The following is a 15590-nucleotide window of genomic DNA, read 5'->3' as shown; positions in this document are numbered from 1 at the left end:
CTTCTCTTAAAAAACTTGGAAATAAGGAAACAGTGGGTCCTCATTCCTATACGACCTCACTCACATGAAGCTGTCAGCCGGTGTTCCCTCACACAGCGTGTGTGCTGCGCAGGGCGTGTGCACGCTCTCTGCTCGCCACCATGTCAACGCGTTCACTGGCCCACTTCACTCCCACAGGCCTGCCCGGCCTGGGCAGCATCGCAGTCTGCAACCCCTACAACAGGAACTTCCAAAAACTTACCCGCTGCAGTATTTACACTTGTTATACTCATCCAATGCCTGTCTCCTCAACTGGATGTAAATTCCACAAAAACACCTTTCTTATCACAGTTTCATCCATGTTTGAGTGCCACCTTGTCTGGCACTCAAATATTTAAGCGCGCGACTTAACATTAAGAAAATGGTTCTGCCAAAAGTAATTCTAACTGGTAAGTTACAATGACTACATTGATCTTCTGTGAATAAAAAGCAATGAATCTGATAAATCATTTTCCTTTGTTGTTCACTACACTTCTAATGTACAACATAAATTCTGAAAACAGGACTTCACTTCTGCACCATGTAAATCACGCATTCGTTCAACAATTTATATTAACTGCTCACAAGGTGCTAAGTACTGTACTAGGTACAAAAATCCAGAGAAACCCTCTTGCCCTTTGTGAGCTTACTTCTAGAGGGACTGAAACAAAATAAATAAAATATACACTATATAGGAGATAGTGCTACATCCTGAGAAGAAAATTAAGTTGAAATGGACAGCAGACTGGAAACCTGGGTTGGCATGAAATTGAAATGTTTAATCCAGATGCATGGGGATGGTCTGGAGTGACTTCTGAGTAAAGATGGAAAGTGAGGCAATGAGCCCACTTGTCCCACTTTTGGGACAGGTACATTCCAGGTAGAGAAAATCGGGTGTGCAAAGGTCCTAAGACGGGGAGCCTGGCTGATACATTTGGAGAACAGCAAAGGGACCAGAAAGCCTAAAGCCAAACAAACAAGGAAGAGATAACAAAAGCAAAAAAACAAATAAAAAAGATTTCAAAGACATAAAAGGGATCCAGACCATGTAGGGTCTTATGTATGGATGAGAGTAAAGATGTTGGCTTTCATTCCAAGTAAAATCAGAGGCCACTGGAGAGTTCTAAGTAGACGAGTGACATGACTGAACTCTTATATTTTAATACTACCACTCTGGCTACTCTTTAGGGATTAGAGTGAAGATAAGATTAGAAGTAGGAAAGCCAGGTAGTAGGCTACCACAATAACTGTCAAAAAATGATAGTGGTATTGAAAAAGGTAACGGGAAGAGTGAGAAATGAAAAAATTCTATATATATTTTGAGGGTAGACTGGACGAGAATTCTTGACAGACTGGATGTGAGATATAAGAGAAAAAGAGGAGTTAAAAATGTCTCCAAGATTTCTGGACCGAGGAGTCAGAAGGATGAAATCACCATTAATTGAGACAGAGAAGACTGTAGTGGCAAACAATGCAACATGGGTTTCTCATTTCTACTTATTTTGTCAGCAGAGGCACTAACTACCTTTGTTTTGGACTATCTTTTCAAGATTGCGTAGTGACAGCTTTAGAAGACACAGACTATATATTCCTCTGGAGCAAAGGGCAGTTTAGTTTACTGCCTAGCATAATAAAGATAATAATGCCCCCCCCCAATCTTCTCTGGGACAGACTTAATACACATCATAAAAGATTCCAGTTCCCTTAACTCAGGCATCCTCTCCTGTAATACAATCCACCGTATGCACAGGCATCACCTGGGACCTTTTCCACAGTCCTGTGGTTAGAACTAAGGCTCTGGAAACCGGGACAAACACTGATACTCTGGTTACAGCTATTGCTGTAATAAAATCCTTCGTCTCGTGTCTTCTGATAGCATCCCTGTAACTATGGCAGGCTAACCTGTCAGATTACAAGGAGGGTAAAATCTCGAACTCTGAATAGTTCTTGACAAACAGCAAAAGTCTGGGGCAAAATATCAAGAGTGCAGTGTGGACACATTACGTCACAGATGCCTACTGGACATTCAGTTGGAGACATGGAAGTGACAATTAGATTTTCAAGTATAAAGTCCAGAGAAGAGACCAAAGCAAGAGATATCTTCTTTATTATCATCATTTATAGACACAATGAAAACAGCTGTGTTCCTGTATCCAAAAAAAAAAAGTTACTTAATAGTAAAGCATCACTATATCTGTTAGCAAGGATGTTCTAAAATCAATCATCTTTTATGATCTTTTTATATGCTCTTGTTGGATGTGGAGATTAGTAAAATATTACCACCATATTCATATATCAAGAGCATATTTTTTGCCTCATGATTTTATTTATAAAATTCTACCATAACGAAATTAGTGAAGATATAGAAACCTGTATTTCTATCAAAATGCAAATGACTAGGCAAATAACATTACAAGGGATGACATTTTGTGTAGGCATTACAAAAATGCTAATATAACCAAAACATAATATACTATAAACAAAATAATCTCATTGTCTTCAGGTACAGCTGAATTCAGGACACCAAGTTTCTTTCAACCAGTAAAACTCCCTTTTGGTAAACTAACTTGAGATGGGTTCCTTCTGTTTACAGCTCAGAATCCTAAAGCATCAATTACATTAGCCTTTGGATCAGCCCTTGGAAGCCAGCCAACATTTACGAGATTATTTCTATAGGAATGTAAATATCATGAATTCCTTATTAACTGAGAACTATGTATATAAAATGCTTCCAAGGTAGAAACTCAGAAACCATCAATGATACTCCTGTGTTTGGGGTATTAGGTAACAGTAAGATAAAGTAGGCCAATACCATAGAGAGTTTCCTATAATCCTTAATATCACTTTGGGATCCATTTTAGAATATTAAGCAAAAGGAATTATTTGCATAGATATTATAGATATTATATGCCCAGACATTCAGATATGAATGCTGTCACCAAAATTACCAACATGGATTTTTCACAGCATTGCCATAATTTAACATAGTTCCCTAACAGTTCTGTTTGAAACAGACTGCAAAGACCATCATAAATTCTTTTCAGTAACTACAACATGGGAAATTTCCCTCTTTTTGAGACTGGACAAAATTTCAAAAACACTTATAAGTTATCCCTAAACAAGTCAATTAAATGAAGAGAGAAAACAAGGTTTTTGATGGGTTTCAAAGGTTTTTGGAGAAAGAAAAAAAAAGTATATGGAAATCGATACAACAGATCAATAAAGCTGTGTATTTTATAAGATGGTATTGAAATTTCTTAAATGACTTCTAAAATGTGTTAAAAGAAATGTCTTTGTCAATGGACAAAACTGAGCTTCTTGATAGAGATCACCTGGCAAAACAACACTTATTTATTTGCGTATTTACCAAAAAGGTGAACGCAGGGAAGCTGGATGGCTCAGCTGGTCATGGTCTCAGGGTGCTAGGACAGAGCCCTGTGTTGAGCCCCATCCAGCTCCACACTTGGCAGGGAGTCTGCTTCTCTCTCTCTCTCGCTCTCGCTCTCTCTCTCTCTCCTTCTTCCTTTGCCCCTCCCCCCACTTATGATCTCATTCCTAAGGGGGAAAAAAAAAACTTTTTTTAAAAAATCAATTTTTTCACAACTCTGAAACTACCCAAAAGTTTGCAACAATTTGAGAAGCTTTTATCCAAAACAAAGTGAATCTCAGTAAAAAACAGTGAGCTTTGCGACATTTTAACTTGTCCTGTTCCTATCATTCTCTCCCAGCTCCATGGCAGTCTTGAAAAAATACAGCTTACAACAGCAGTTACTGCAAAACCAGCAGACACCGGCATCAACAAAACAGGCTTGGCCTCACCAAAAAAACACAAGACCTGTCAGGCAGCTCCCTGGAAAAGCTCCATTCTCTGGGTCTGTCTGTATTTGACCTGACTCAGATTCGATGTGCAAAAGTCACGATCACCAGAACTTGTGTTGAAAACAATCAGCAGCAACTAACCACACAACCCTGCGGCGGTCCTGGACGGCCAGCCGAGTCAGGATAATGAGAGGCCAACTAAAAACACGGGGGAAAACTGGAAATGAAGTATCTATATGGGGCGCTGGAAAGCTCCAACACATTCCCGGGGATCTTTAGAAGGCCGTCTGCAGGGGCACCTGGGTGGCTCAGTGGGTTAAGCCGCTGCCTTCGGCTCAGGTCATGATCCCAGGTCCTGGGTTCGAGCCCCGCATCGGGCTTTCTGCTCAGCGGGGAGCCTGCTTCCCCCTCTCTCTGCCTGCCTCTCTGCTTGTGATTTCTCTCTGTCAAATAAATAAATAAAATCTTTAAAAAAAAAAAAAAAAAAAAAAAGAAGGCCGTCTGCATGCGAAGGGATGAATGTATGCCCAGGCAAGATGAGAAGGCCCCGGCCTCTCACCCCTGGGTGACACTGAGACTCTGAGCAAGAAAAAGTAAAGGCTAAAGCGGGGCACCTGGGTGGCTCAGTGGTTAAAGCCTCTGCCTTCGGCTCAGGTCATGATCCCAGGGTCCTGGGATCCATCGAGCCCCACATTGGGCTCTCTGCTCAGCAGGGAGCCTGCTTCCCTTCCTCTCTCTGCCTGCCTCTCTGCCTACCTGTGATCTCTGTCTGTCAAATAAATAAATAAAATCTTAAAAAAAAAAAAAAAAAGTAAAGGCTAAAGCGAAGCTGGAACCCACAGCACTGAACTCACACCACACACAGAAAGGGCCCCTCAGCTACAGCTGGAACACGTGCCGGCTGCGGGGCTTTCAGGAAAGACCTGTCCTATCATGAGCTGACCACTAACCGAACTGAGAAAAGACTCGAGTGGCTGCCCATAAAAAATTCAGACTTTACAGAATCAGTACAGGAAAGTCACTAAACAAATAGCAAAAACAAAATTCTGGAGAGTGGAAGAATCTGATTTCCAGAGTCACTTCAATAAGCTATTTAAAATGTCCACTTTTCGCCAGAAAATTATGAGTCATGAAAATAGTAAATATGGCCCATTTGGGGGTAGGGGGAAGCAGTCAAGAGAAATTGCTTCTGAGGAAACCCAGATGTTGGACACACCAGACAAAAACTATGAATCAGCTACTACAAATATGTTCAGAGAACTAACAAAAAACCACGTCTAAAGAACAAATGTATGAAAATGATGCCTCACCAAGTAAAGAGTATCAATAAAGAGTCAGAAATTATTTTTTTAAGAGAGATGAAAGCTAAAGGATGGTAAACTATACAACATATAAATAGCAACCAAAGAAAGAGCCAGAATGACTAAACTAGTATTAGATAAATGAGGCTTTATGACAAATGTAATTACTAAAAACAAGGAAAAGCATCCTTATAATAATGAAAAGGTCAATCAATCAATAACCTATAACAATTACAAACACATAAACACTTCAAAAAAGCCCTAAATACATGAAGCAAAAACTGACTGAACTGAAGAGAGAAACAGACGATTAAACAATGATAGTTGGAGAATTAAATACCCCAGTTTCAATAATGGATAGAACAAGTAGGCAGAAGGTCAACAAGAAAAGCAGCCTTGAGCAGTACTAACCAACTAGCCCCAGAAGACATCTGTAGAGCACTCCCCGCAACAGCAGAATACACATTCATCAAGCACATATGAAACATTCTCCAGAAAAGATTGCATGTTAGAGCATAAAACAAGTCCCAATATGTTTTTAAAAACTGAAATCATACAAAGAATGTTCTCCAACAACAATGAAATGAAATTAGAAATCAAAAAAGGAAATTTGAGGAATTTATAAATATGTGGAAGTTAAAGACCATACTCATAAAAAACCAATGAACCAGAGACAGAATTACAAAGGAAATGAGAAAATACTTCCAAGATGAATCAAAATGAAGAAACATCATACCAAAACTTACGGGATGCAGTTAAAGCAGTTATTGGAGGGAAACTTATAGTTGCAGATAACCACAATGAAAAGGAAGAAAGAGGGACGCCTGGGTGGCTCAGTTGGTTGGACGACTGCCTTCGGCTCAGGTCATGATCCTGGAGTCCCGGGATCAAGTCCTGCATCGGGCTCCCAGCTCCACGGGGAGTCTGCTTCTCTCTCTGACCTTCTCCTCGCTCATGCTCTCTCTCACTGTCTCTCTCTCAAATAAATAAATAAAATCTTAAAAAAAAAAAAAGAAAAGGAAGAAAGATCTCAAACCAAAAACTCAACTTCCCATATTAAAAACTAGAAAAAGCAGATAATTTATACTGAAAGAAGGAAGGAAATAATAAAACTTAGAGTACAAATAAACTCAATAGGAAATAGAAAAACTAATAAGGAAAAATTGTTCTACCAACATTAAAGAAATAAATAGAATTACAGGGTAAACAAGTTTTGCCAATAAATTAAATAACCTGGATGAAATCAATAAATCCCTACAAAATTACAAAATACCTAATTCAAGAAGAAATTAAAAATTTAGACCAATAAAGAGACTGAGTGACTGAAAAAAAAAAAAAAAAAAAAAAAAAACTTCCAACAAAGAATAGCCCAAGAACATATGGCTTCACTAGGGAATTGTATCAAATGTTTAAAGATGAATTAACATCAATCCTTCATACCTCTTCCAAAAAACAGAAGTAGCACTTTTTAATCCATTCTATGAAACAAACAAACATATCACAAAAAAAGAAGTTACAGATCAATATCCCTTAATCATACAGATGGGGACATCATCAAAATATTAGCAAACCGGGGTCTATAAAGACATTTATGGGTGGCTCAGTGGGTTAAGCCACTGCCTTCGGCTCAGGTCATGATCTCAGGGTCCTGGGATCGAGACTCACATCGGGCTCTCTGCTCGGAGGGAGCCTGCTCCCCTCTCTCTCTGCCTGCCTCTCTGCCTACTTGTGATCTCTGCCAAATAAATAAATAAAATCTTTAAAAAAAAAAAGAAATTAGCAAACCAAATCCAAAACTGTTAATTAAAACAAAAACAAAACAAACAGACAACAACAACAACAAAAAAAAAAACCTATACATTGTGACCAAGTGGGATTTATTCCAAGAATGCAAAGTTGGTTCAACCTTCAAAAATCAATCATGTAATAAAACATATTAATAAAGAAACCATGGGGCGCCTGGGTGGCTCAGTCATTAAACATCTGCCTTCGGCTCAGATCATGATCCCAGAGTCCTGGGATGGAGCCCCACAATGGACTCCCTGCTTGGTGGGAAGCCTGCTTCTCGCTCTCCCACTCCTCCTGCTTGTGTTCCCTCTCTTGCTGTGTCTTTCTCTGTCAAACAAATAAATAAAATCTTTCCCAAAAAATTAATTAATTAAAAAATAAAGACACTACATGATCAGGGTGCCAGGCGGCTCAGTGGTTAAATGTCTGCTTTTGGCTCAGGTCATGATCCCAGGGTTCTGGGATGGAGCCCCACATCGGGCTCCCTGCTCAGCAGGAAGCCTGCTTCTCCCTCTCCCACTCCCCCTGCTTATGTTCCCTCTCTCACTGTGTCTTTCTGTCAAAAACATAAAATCTTAAAAAAAAGGGGGGGGGGGCATTTCAAAAAATACAGGAAAAGAATTGAAAAAAATATGCCATTTCATGATAACACTCAACAAACTAAGATAGAAAGAAACTTTCTCAATGTGATAAATGGCATCTACCAAAACACACAGCTAACCAGACATACTGAAGAACAACTGAAAGCTTTCCCCTTGCAATCAGAAGTAAGACGAGAACGTTTGCTTTTACCGCTTCTATTCAATATTGTGTGGGAGATTTAAACTAGAGTAATTTAGTTAAGAAAAATAAGTAAAATACCATTCAAATTGAATTAGAAGTATTATTATCTCTATTTGTAGATAACATGATCTTTTACATAGAAAAGCCTAAAAAAATCCATAACAAAAAACTATCAGAGCTAATAAACAAGTTTAGCATGTTATGGGATACAAATTTATTACTGCAAAAACAACTGTATTTCTCTACACTAGCATGAACAGTCTGAGAAAGAAATTACGAAAACAGTTCCATTGACAATAGCATCAAAAATAGTAAGACAGTAATAAATTTAACAAAAGAGACGAAAGATTTGCATACTGAAAACTACAAAACACCACTGAAAGACATTAAAAAATGAATATATGGAAAAGCATCCCTCATTCATGGAATGAAATAATAAATTAAGGTAGTTAATACTCCTCAAATACTCCTTAAATCCCCATCTAAAAATAAAACAAATAAACATAAGCCTCCACTCTCCCCATCAGATCCGCTTTTTTTCAGAACTGCACAAGCTGACCTTAAAATTTATATAGAAATGCAAGGGACCCAAAACTAAACAAAACAACTTAATAAACAAAACAGCTAATTAAAACAAATCTTGAAAATAACAAACTTGGAGGACTCCTATTTCCCAAGTTCAAAACTACCTACAAAGCTAAGGCAACCAAGACAGTGTGATACTGGCATAAGGCTCGACATACGGGTTAATGGAACAGAACTGAGGGCCTAGAAGCAAGCCACACATTTATGGTCGACTGATTTTCAATAAGAGTGAACACAATTCAGTGAGGAAAGAATAGTCTTTTAAAAGTGGTGCTAGGACAACTTGATATTCCCATAAATGAATGAGGTTGGACCTGTAGCTCACACCATAGGCAAATACTAAATCAAAATGGATGAAAGACCTAAACATAAGAACTAAAATTATAAAACTCTAAGAAGAAAACATGGGTATATAAATCTTTGTGACCTTGGATTAGGCAACATATTTTTAGACATGACACCAAAAGCACAAGCAATCAAACAAGAAATTGGAATTCATTAAAATCTACAATTTTTGTGCTTCAAAGAACACTGTTATGGAAACTAAAAGATAATCCAAAGAACGTGAGAAGATATTCACAAATACTATATCTGATAAAGATCGAGTATTCAGAATCCATGAAGAACTCTTAGCATTGAACAATAAGAAAGACAACCCAAAGGCAAATAGAATGATCAAAGGCAAATAGAACTACCATACAACCCAGTAATTCCACTATTGGGTATTTACCCAAAGAAAATGAAAACACTAATTTGAAAAGATATATACACCACTGTGTTTAATACAGCATTACTTACAACACCCAAAATATGTAATAATCAAAATATGGAAACAACCCAAGTGTCCATCAATAGATGAATGGATAAAGAAGATACGATACACACACACACACACACACACACCCCGCTATGAAATACTACTCAGCCATAAAAAAGAATAAAATCTTGCCATTTGTGACAACATGGATGGACCCAGACAGTACCACCCTAAGTGAAGTGAGAGGAAGACACACATCGTATAACGTCACTTACATGTGAAATCTAAAAAACAAAACAAACAGACCCTTAAATACAGAGAACTGGTGGTTGCAAGAGGGGAAATGGGTGGATAATGAACAAAATAGACAAAGGGGATTAAGAGGTACAAACTCCAGTTATAAAACAAGTAAGTCACAGTGATGAAAAGCATAGCATAGGTAATAGAAAAAAATTAAATAATTCCAGGATATGTAAATTATATCTCAGTAAAGTTCTTGTTTTTTAAAAAATCAGGACATGTCCAAGGAATTACAACTAGCTCCATTTAGCTGAAGCACAGGCTGCAAAATATTAAAATGAGGCATGGTAAAGAGTTAGACATGGCTTCGATCACGAAAGATCATTGCTAAGATCATCATGTTAAGATGTTTGAACTTTGTCCTACAAAACATGAGGAAACCATAGAAGAATTTTAAGCAAAGGTTTATATTCATCAGATCTGCATAAAAAATAATTCCCTAGTAATTGCATTCCTAGACAAGAGCAACCAAGAGAAAAACAGAAAAAAGATACATATACATAAATTTCTTTATGAAAATGAGGGTTCTATATTATAAAGTTTTTAACTTTTCAGAGATTATTTGATAAATCCAATGTAATCCATATAAAAATCCTAGTAGATTTTCATGGAACTGTATAGGCTAATTCTAAGATTCGCATGGTAGTGCAAAAAAATTAACAATAGCTAACAATTTTTAAAAGGAGTAAGGAGTGGGGTTAGTCTCTTTACCAATTATCAAATTATAAACTCTGATAAGATTATCATGGCACAGAGACAAAGGACCACAGAATAAGAAAGAAAAATTCAGAAACAGAGCTATCTATATATGAAAACTATTTTAAAAATTGTTAAATGACATCAGAGACTGTATTTCATTGGGAAAAGGATAAACTAGTCAATTACATTTTGCTAAACAAATGGGGTGGACAAGGAAATTTGATCTTTACCCCATAACATGTTAAACATAAGTTTGATGGCTTAAAGATAGAAGTATGAGGGGCACCTCGGTTGCTCAGCGGGTTAAAGCCTCTGCCTTCAGCTCAGGTCATGATCTCAGGGTCCTGGGATCGAGCCCCACATTGGTTTCCCTCCTTGGCAGGGAGCCTGTTTCCCACCACACACACACCCCCGCCTGCTTCTCTGCCTACTTGTGATCTTTGTCTGTCAAATAACTAAATAAAATCTTAAAAAAAAAAAAATATAAGTATGAAAAATTAAACATTTAAAGTTTTAAAAGAAAATGTAGGAAAATGTATGTATGTATGACTGAGGAAGAAAATAATTTCTTAAATTAGATATTTAAAAACTCAACTCAAAAAGATAAAAAAAAAACTAATAATTTGAGCATGTTAAAATTTAAATTACAATTTGTTTCTACCAACATGGTAGACTACAGATTCAGAAAAAGATAAAACAAAAACAGAAACAAAAAAAAACTTTCCTGATACGGTAGTTCTTAAAATGCTGGATAAAGTAATCATGGAGATAGGGCAGGAAAACTCCCTGGAGACAGAAACAAGAAGAAAACACAAATCCCTAAGGTGCACTGGAGTCAAAGGCCAACCCTGGAGAAGGGTGGTATGTCACAACGGGACCGCCACATCAAGTCTGGGCCCACAAGCACTTCATGCTCAATGTGAAGTAGAAACCAATCCACACCCTGCCTTAGACATTAGAGATAAAAGCCCTGGCCTTAGTGCTGGATGAACTGGGAGAGCTTCCTAAGAATTTCTGTGCATGATCCTAACTCTCAAAGATTGGGAATTCAACTACGCGCATGAAAACACACACACACACACACACACACACACTCACTCTAAGCCAACAATTTAAAGTAGCCCCAAGTGGGTATACCCAAAAGTCTAGTAGAGGGGAACTCAAATTTTCTCTAGAGGAAGGAACCCTGACCTCAAAAGACTCCAACCAAGTGAGAATCTATGATATATAAACACATAATAAGGTTTTTTTTTTTTTAAAGGAAATCACTGGCCATTCAAGAAACCGGTCACCATACACAAAAGACAGAAGGAACAACCAACTACACAATGAGACTTGAAAAGACTAAAGAATACTGGAATTACCAAACACCGAATATAAAATAACACTGTTTCACATATTTAAGGAAACAAAATAAGAAAATGAAAGTACAGAAACACATTAAAAGGTTATCAAAATTGACAGGCTCAAAACAGAAAACCGGGCAGGCAATTTTACAGACAAACTGAATTTCTGAAAAGGGTAAACAGCAGAGGACAGCACAGGGACCAAGAACTGGGAAGACGCCTCTGAATGCAGAGCGCTGATGCGTGTGATGTAGACCGAAGCGCAGCACCAAGGGTCAAAGATGGAAAGGGGAATGAAGGTTAGGAGACTCGGAGGATACAGTGGGAAGATTTTATACACATCTATCACTGTAAGAATTGGGAAGAGGCATTATTAGGATAAATATGGTTGAGAATTCTCCAGAAATTGATGAAAGACACCAATCACCAGGTTCAGAAAAACCAAGAATTATAAAATAACAGAAAAGCCAAACTTACACCACCACAGTGAAAGACTAGAGCACCAAAGAGAAGATATCCAAGTTACCAGTGAGAAAAGGCAGATTACCCACAGAGGCAATTAGAGTAACCAGCATCTTGTCCACAGTAAAAGAAAATAAAAAGGCAGTAAAATAGTACCTTCAAAATACTGAAAGAAAAAAACTGCCTTCCAGAATGAAGCTGAAAAAAGTGTTCAGGTTAACAAAATGACCTTTATTAAAAGGAACTTTAAAGGGATGTCAAAGTGAAAACAAGTGAGCATAGACGGCAGGTCAGACATTTAAGAAACGATGATGAGCTCCGCTATTAAACATGACTTGTAAAACAATAAGCATGTCTTATTTATGGATTAAAGTGAAAATGGATGCAAATCCTGGGCGATAACATCATCAGTGACAAGGAGGTTAACAGTGGGATCGAGCCCCACATCGGACTACCTGCTAGGCAGGAAGCCTGCATCTCCCTCTCCCACTCCCATTGATTGTGTTCCCTCTCTCACTGTCTCTCTCTCTCTGTCAAACAAATAAAAATAAAAATAAAATAAAACAAAAAACTGTTTTGAAATACACTGATCACTAAGTTTTTAAAATATGTCATCCTCCCAAACATGTTTACAATTTTAATATGTGTTACATTTAGATAATTCTTGTATATAAGCAAGGCGATTCAATCTACAGTCCATTAACAAGTTGTCTGCCATTTTTTATTTTAGATATTTACTTTATAATACAAATTACATTCTTATTAAATAAAAACAGCTGTTTCAAAGTTCTGAAAACAGTTGTAGTTCAAGCGATACAGATTTAAAATATTAACATGAAATCATCAGAGAAAGCAAAACCCATTTTTTAGAATACTTGGAAATTAAGCTACCTTGACACCAAACAACTCACACACATAACTACATTCTAGATTTAGTTCGTTAGGAAAGAATTAAAATCACACAAAACAGCCTGTGGTTAGCAAACAAAAACCACTAAAAACTTCATAAATGAATGTGCACGAGGAAGTACAAAGCATGTAATTCTATATCCAATCCAAGTAAGACAAACTTTTATTGTCACCGAAGATACAGAGTGCGAACTGGACAGGACTCCTCCTGGCACTAGCCGTTATCACAAACTGGCCCCAACATGCCGGTGCTTATGCAGGCACTCTGGATAACCGTCTCAGGCGGCCAAGTAAACACAGCGCCTTCTGTAATGACTTCGGAAGGGGGAGCGGGGCCCACTGAGAAAAATCACAGCCCAGAGCCAAAGGACCAGCACAGAGCCAGTATCTATTACTTCAAGGCCTGATACCAAAGCCTTGGCTCAGAAAACAAATACATATTTAAACCTTCTGGGTATGACTAAGAAAAGCACACTATACAATGTTTCAAATCAGCTTATCTTGATGTCACCAAACACAAACAAGAATAGCTTGTGCAATTCCTCCTTTCCAAACATAGCTCAAGTCTGTTTCTTGATTAATAAGGTTTGTCAGGCACAGGAGAGTTTCTCCCTCTCACCAGCTTCCATGACTCCCTGGGCTTAATACTCGTTTGACTAAATCTGTACTTCTACAGAAGTACAGATTTAGTCAAACTAATGGAAAACCATCCAGTGTTACAACCCAGTCATGCTCTCCAACTACTTGGCTGGTCCCATGGGAAAATGATGGGAGTCCACTTTTGGTGTGAGATTACCAGCAGGGACCGCCCCCCACCACAGTGAAGCCACTTTGAGGGCTGGGGAGGAACCCTCTCAGCATACCTCTAAGCCATCCGTGGTATACGATATGACCACAGCACCTCAGTAAGGAAGAATCTGGTCAAACTCTTCTGATACTTAGAGATAACACTAGATACAGCCCTACAAACATCATATGTACTTCTGATAGAAAAGCCCATCACACTGAGAAAAAGAAAAAAATGTACACAGAGATCTTTAAACACACGTACACATAAATACTTGAATCAGTACAAGAATATCCAACAAAAAAAGTACAGTATACAACTTTCATTAGATTCACAACAAAATACACAATTCAAAAGAAAATTAAGTTTTACTACTTTTATTGAAATATGTTTTCTGAATTCTGGTCCTTAAAATGTCTATGTAACTGGTTTCCACATTAAATTTCAATACAGGAGAAAGTCCTCTTAGTTAGAAGTCTCTATCAAAATAGTCTATATTAAAAAAAAAATAGTCTATATAAAATAATTTAACAATATTCACCACTGACATTTTTATCTGTTAGAATGGTCTATAAAGACATTTATGGGGGCACCTGGGTGGCTCAGTGGGTTAAGCCTCTGCCTTCAACTCAGGTCATGATCTCAGGGTCCTGGGATCGAGCCCCACATCGGGCTCTCTGCTCAGCAGGGAGCCTGCTTCCCCTGTCTCTCTGCCTGCCTCTCTGCCTACTTGTGATCTCTGTCAAATAAATAAATAAAATCTTTTAAGAATTAAAAAAAAAAGACATTTACAATTTCAGACAAAACAAGTACCACTTAAAACATAACAAGTTCTGTCTTAAAAGCACTGATACCCAGTGCTTGATAACTGCAAGCTGTAGTTATCTCATTCAGCTTGTGGATCTCTAAGACATGTAGGTTTACTTCAGAATATGTTTTACTTCAAAGAACATGATAGCAGTCTTGTGCACTTTTTAGTTAATAAGAACTTCAATGAAACTCTTTGGTAAGAGAATTCCAGGCACACTTCCTCAAAAATATGATCTACCTGGAAGGCAAGCTGGTGCAGCCACTCTGGAAAACAGCATGGAGGTTCCCCAAAAGAGTTAAAAATAGAGCTACCCTACCACCCAGCAACTGCACTACTTGGTATTTACCCGAAGGATACAAACATAGTGATTTGAAGGGGCATAAGCACCCCAATGTTTATAGCAGCAGTGTCCACAATAGCCAAACTATGGAAAGAGCCCTGATGTCCATCGACAGATGATTGGTTAAAAAAGATACTCGATATAGCTATAGCTATAGATATAGATATACATGTATCACACCCTCTTTATATAAATACACACGTGTGTGTGTGTGTGTATATACATAGATATGTACACATCTATATAATGGACTATTTCTCAGCCATCAAAAAGAATGAAATCTTGCCATTTACATTGATGTGGATGGAACTAGAGGGTATTATGCTAAGCGAAATAAGTCCGAGAAAGACAAATACCGTATGATTTCACTCATATATGAAATTTAGGAAATAAAACAGATAAACACAGGGGAAGTGAAGGAAAAATAAGACAAAAATTGAGAGGGAGGCAAACCATAAAAGACTTTGAAATCTAGGAAACAAAGTGAAGATTGTTGGAGGGGAGGTGCGTGGGGGAGGGGCGGGGGTTGGGGATAATTGGGTGAAGGGCACAAGATGTAATGAGCACTGGATGTTATATGCAGCTCATGAATCACTAAATTCTACTCCTGAAACTAACCTAAACAAACAAATAAATAAAAATATTGCCCACCTGCACTGATCTGTTCAGAGACTACTATAAGAAAGTCATACCTTTGAAAGAACATAATCATAGCTTTTCTAAGAACAAATTCTTTTCAGAGTGAAATGATTTATAAAAATGCAATTTAAAAAAGCTATGCAAAGAAATAAGATGAGTTATTTCTTCCCTTGGTACAGTTCTATATACACTAACAATACTTGTAAAATTATTCCCATAACCTAAAAAATATTTAATGGACTGTCC

The 15590-nt window shown here is 37.7% G+C and overlaps 1 protein-coding gene across 4 annotated transcripts in view; it reads right to left on the bottom strand.

Moving 5' to 3' along the window:
- The window catches only part of BMP2K (BMP2 inducible kinase), a 126409-nt gene that overhangs the window by 90217 nt on the left and 20602 nt on the right, over positions 1-15590 (bottom strand). The gene's annotated exons all lie outside the window — the stretch shown is intronic.

The sequence above is a fragment of the Lutra lutra genome, chromosome 2 (assembly GCF_902655055.1).
Source record: "Lutra lutra chromosome 2, mLutLut1.2, whole genome shotgun sequence".
In the NCBI taxonomy this organism is placed as follows: Eukaryota; Metazoa; Chordata; class Mammalia; order Carnivora; family Mustelidae; genus Lutra; species Lutra lutra.
This window is presented reverse-complemented; position numbering and strand designations above follow the sequence as displayed.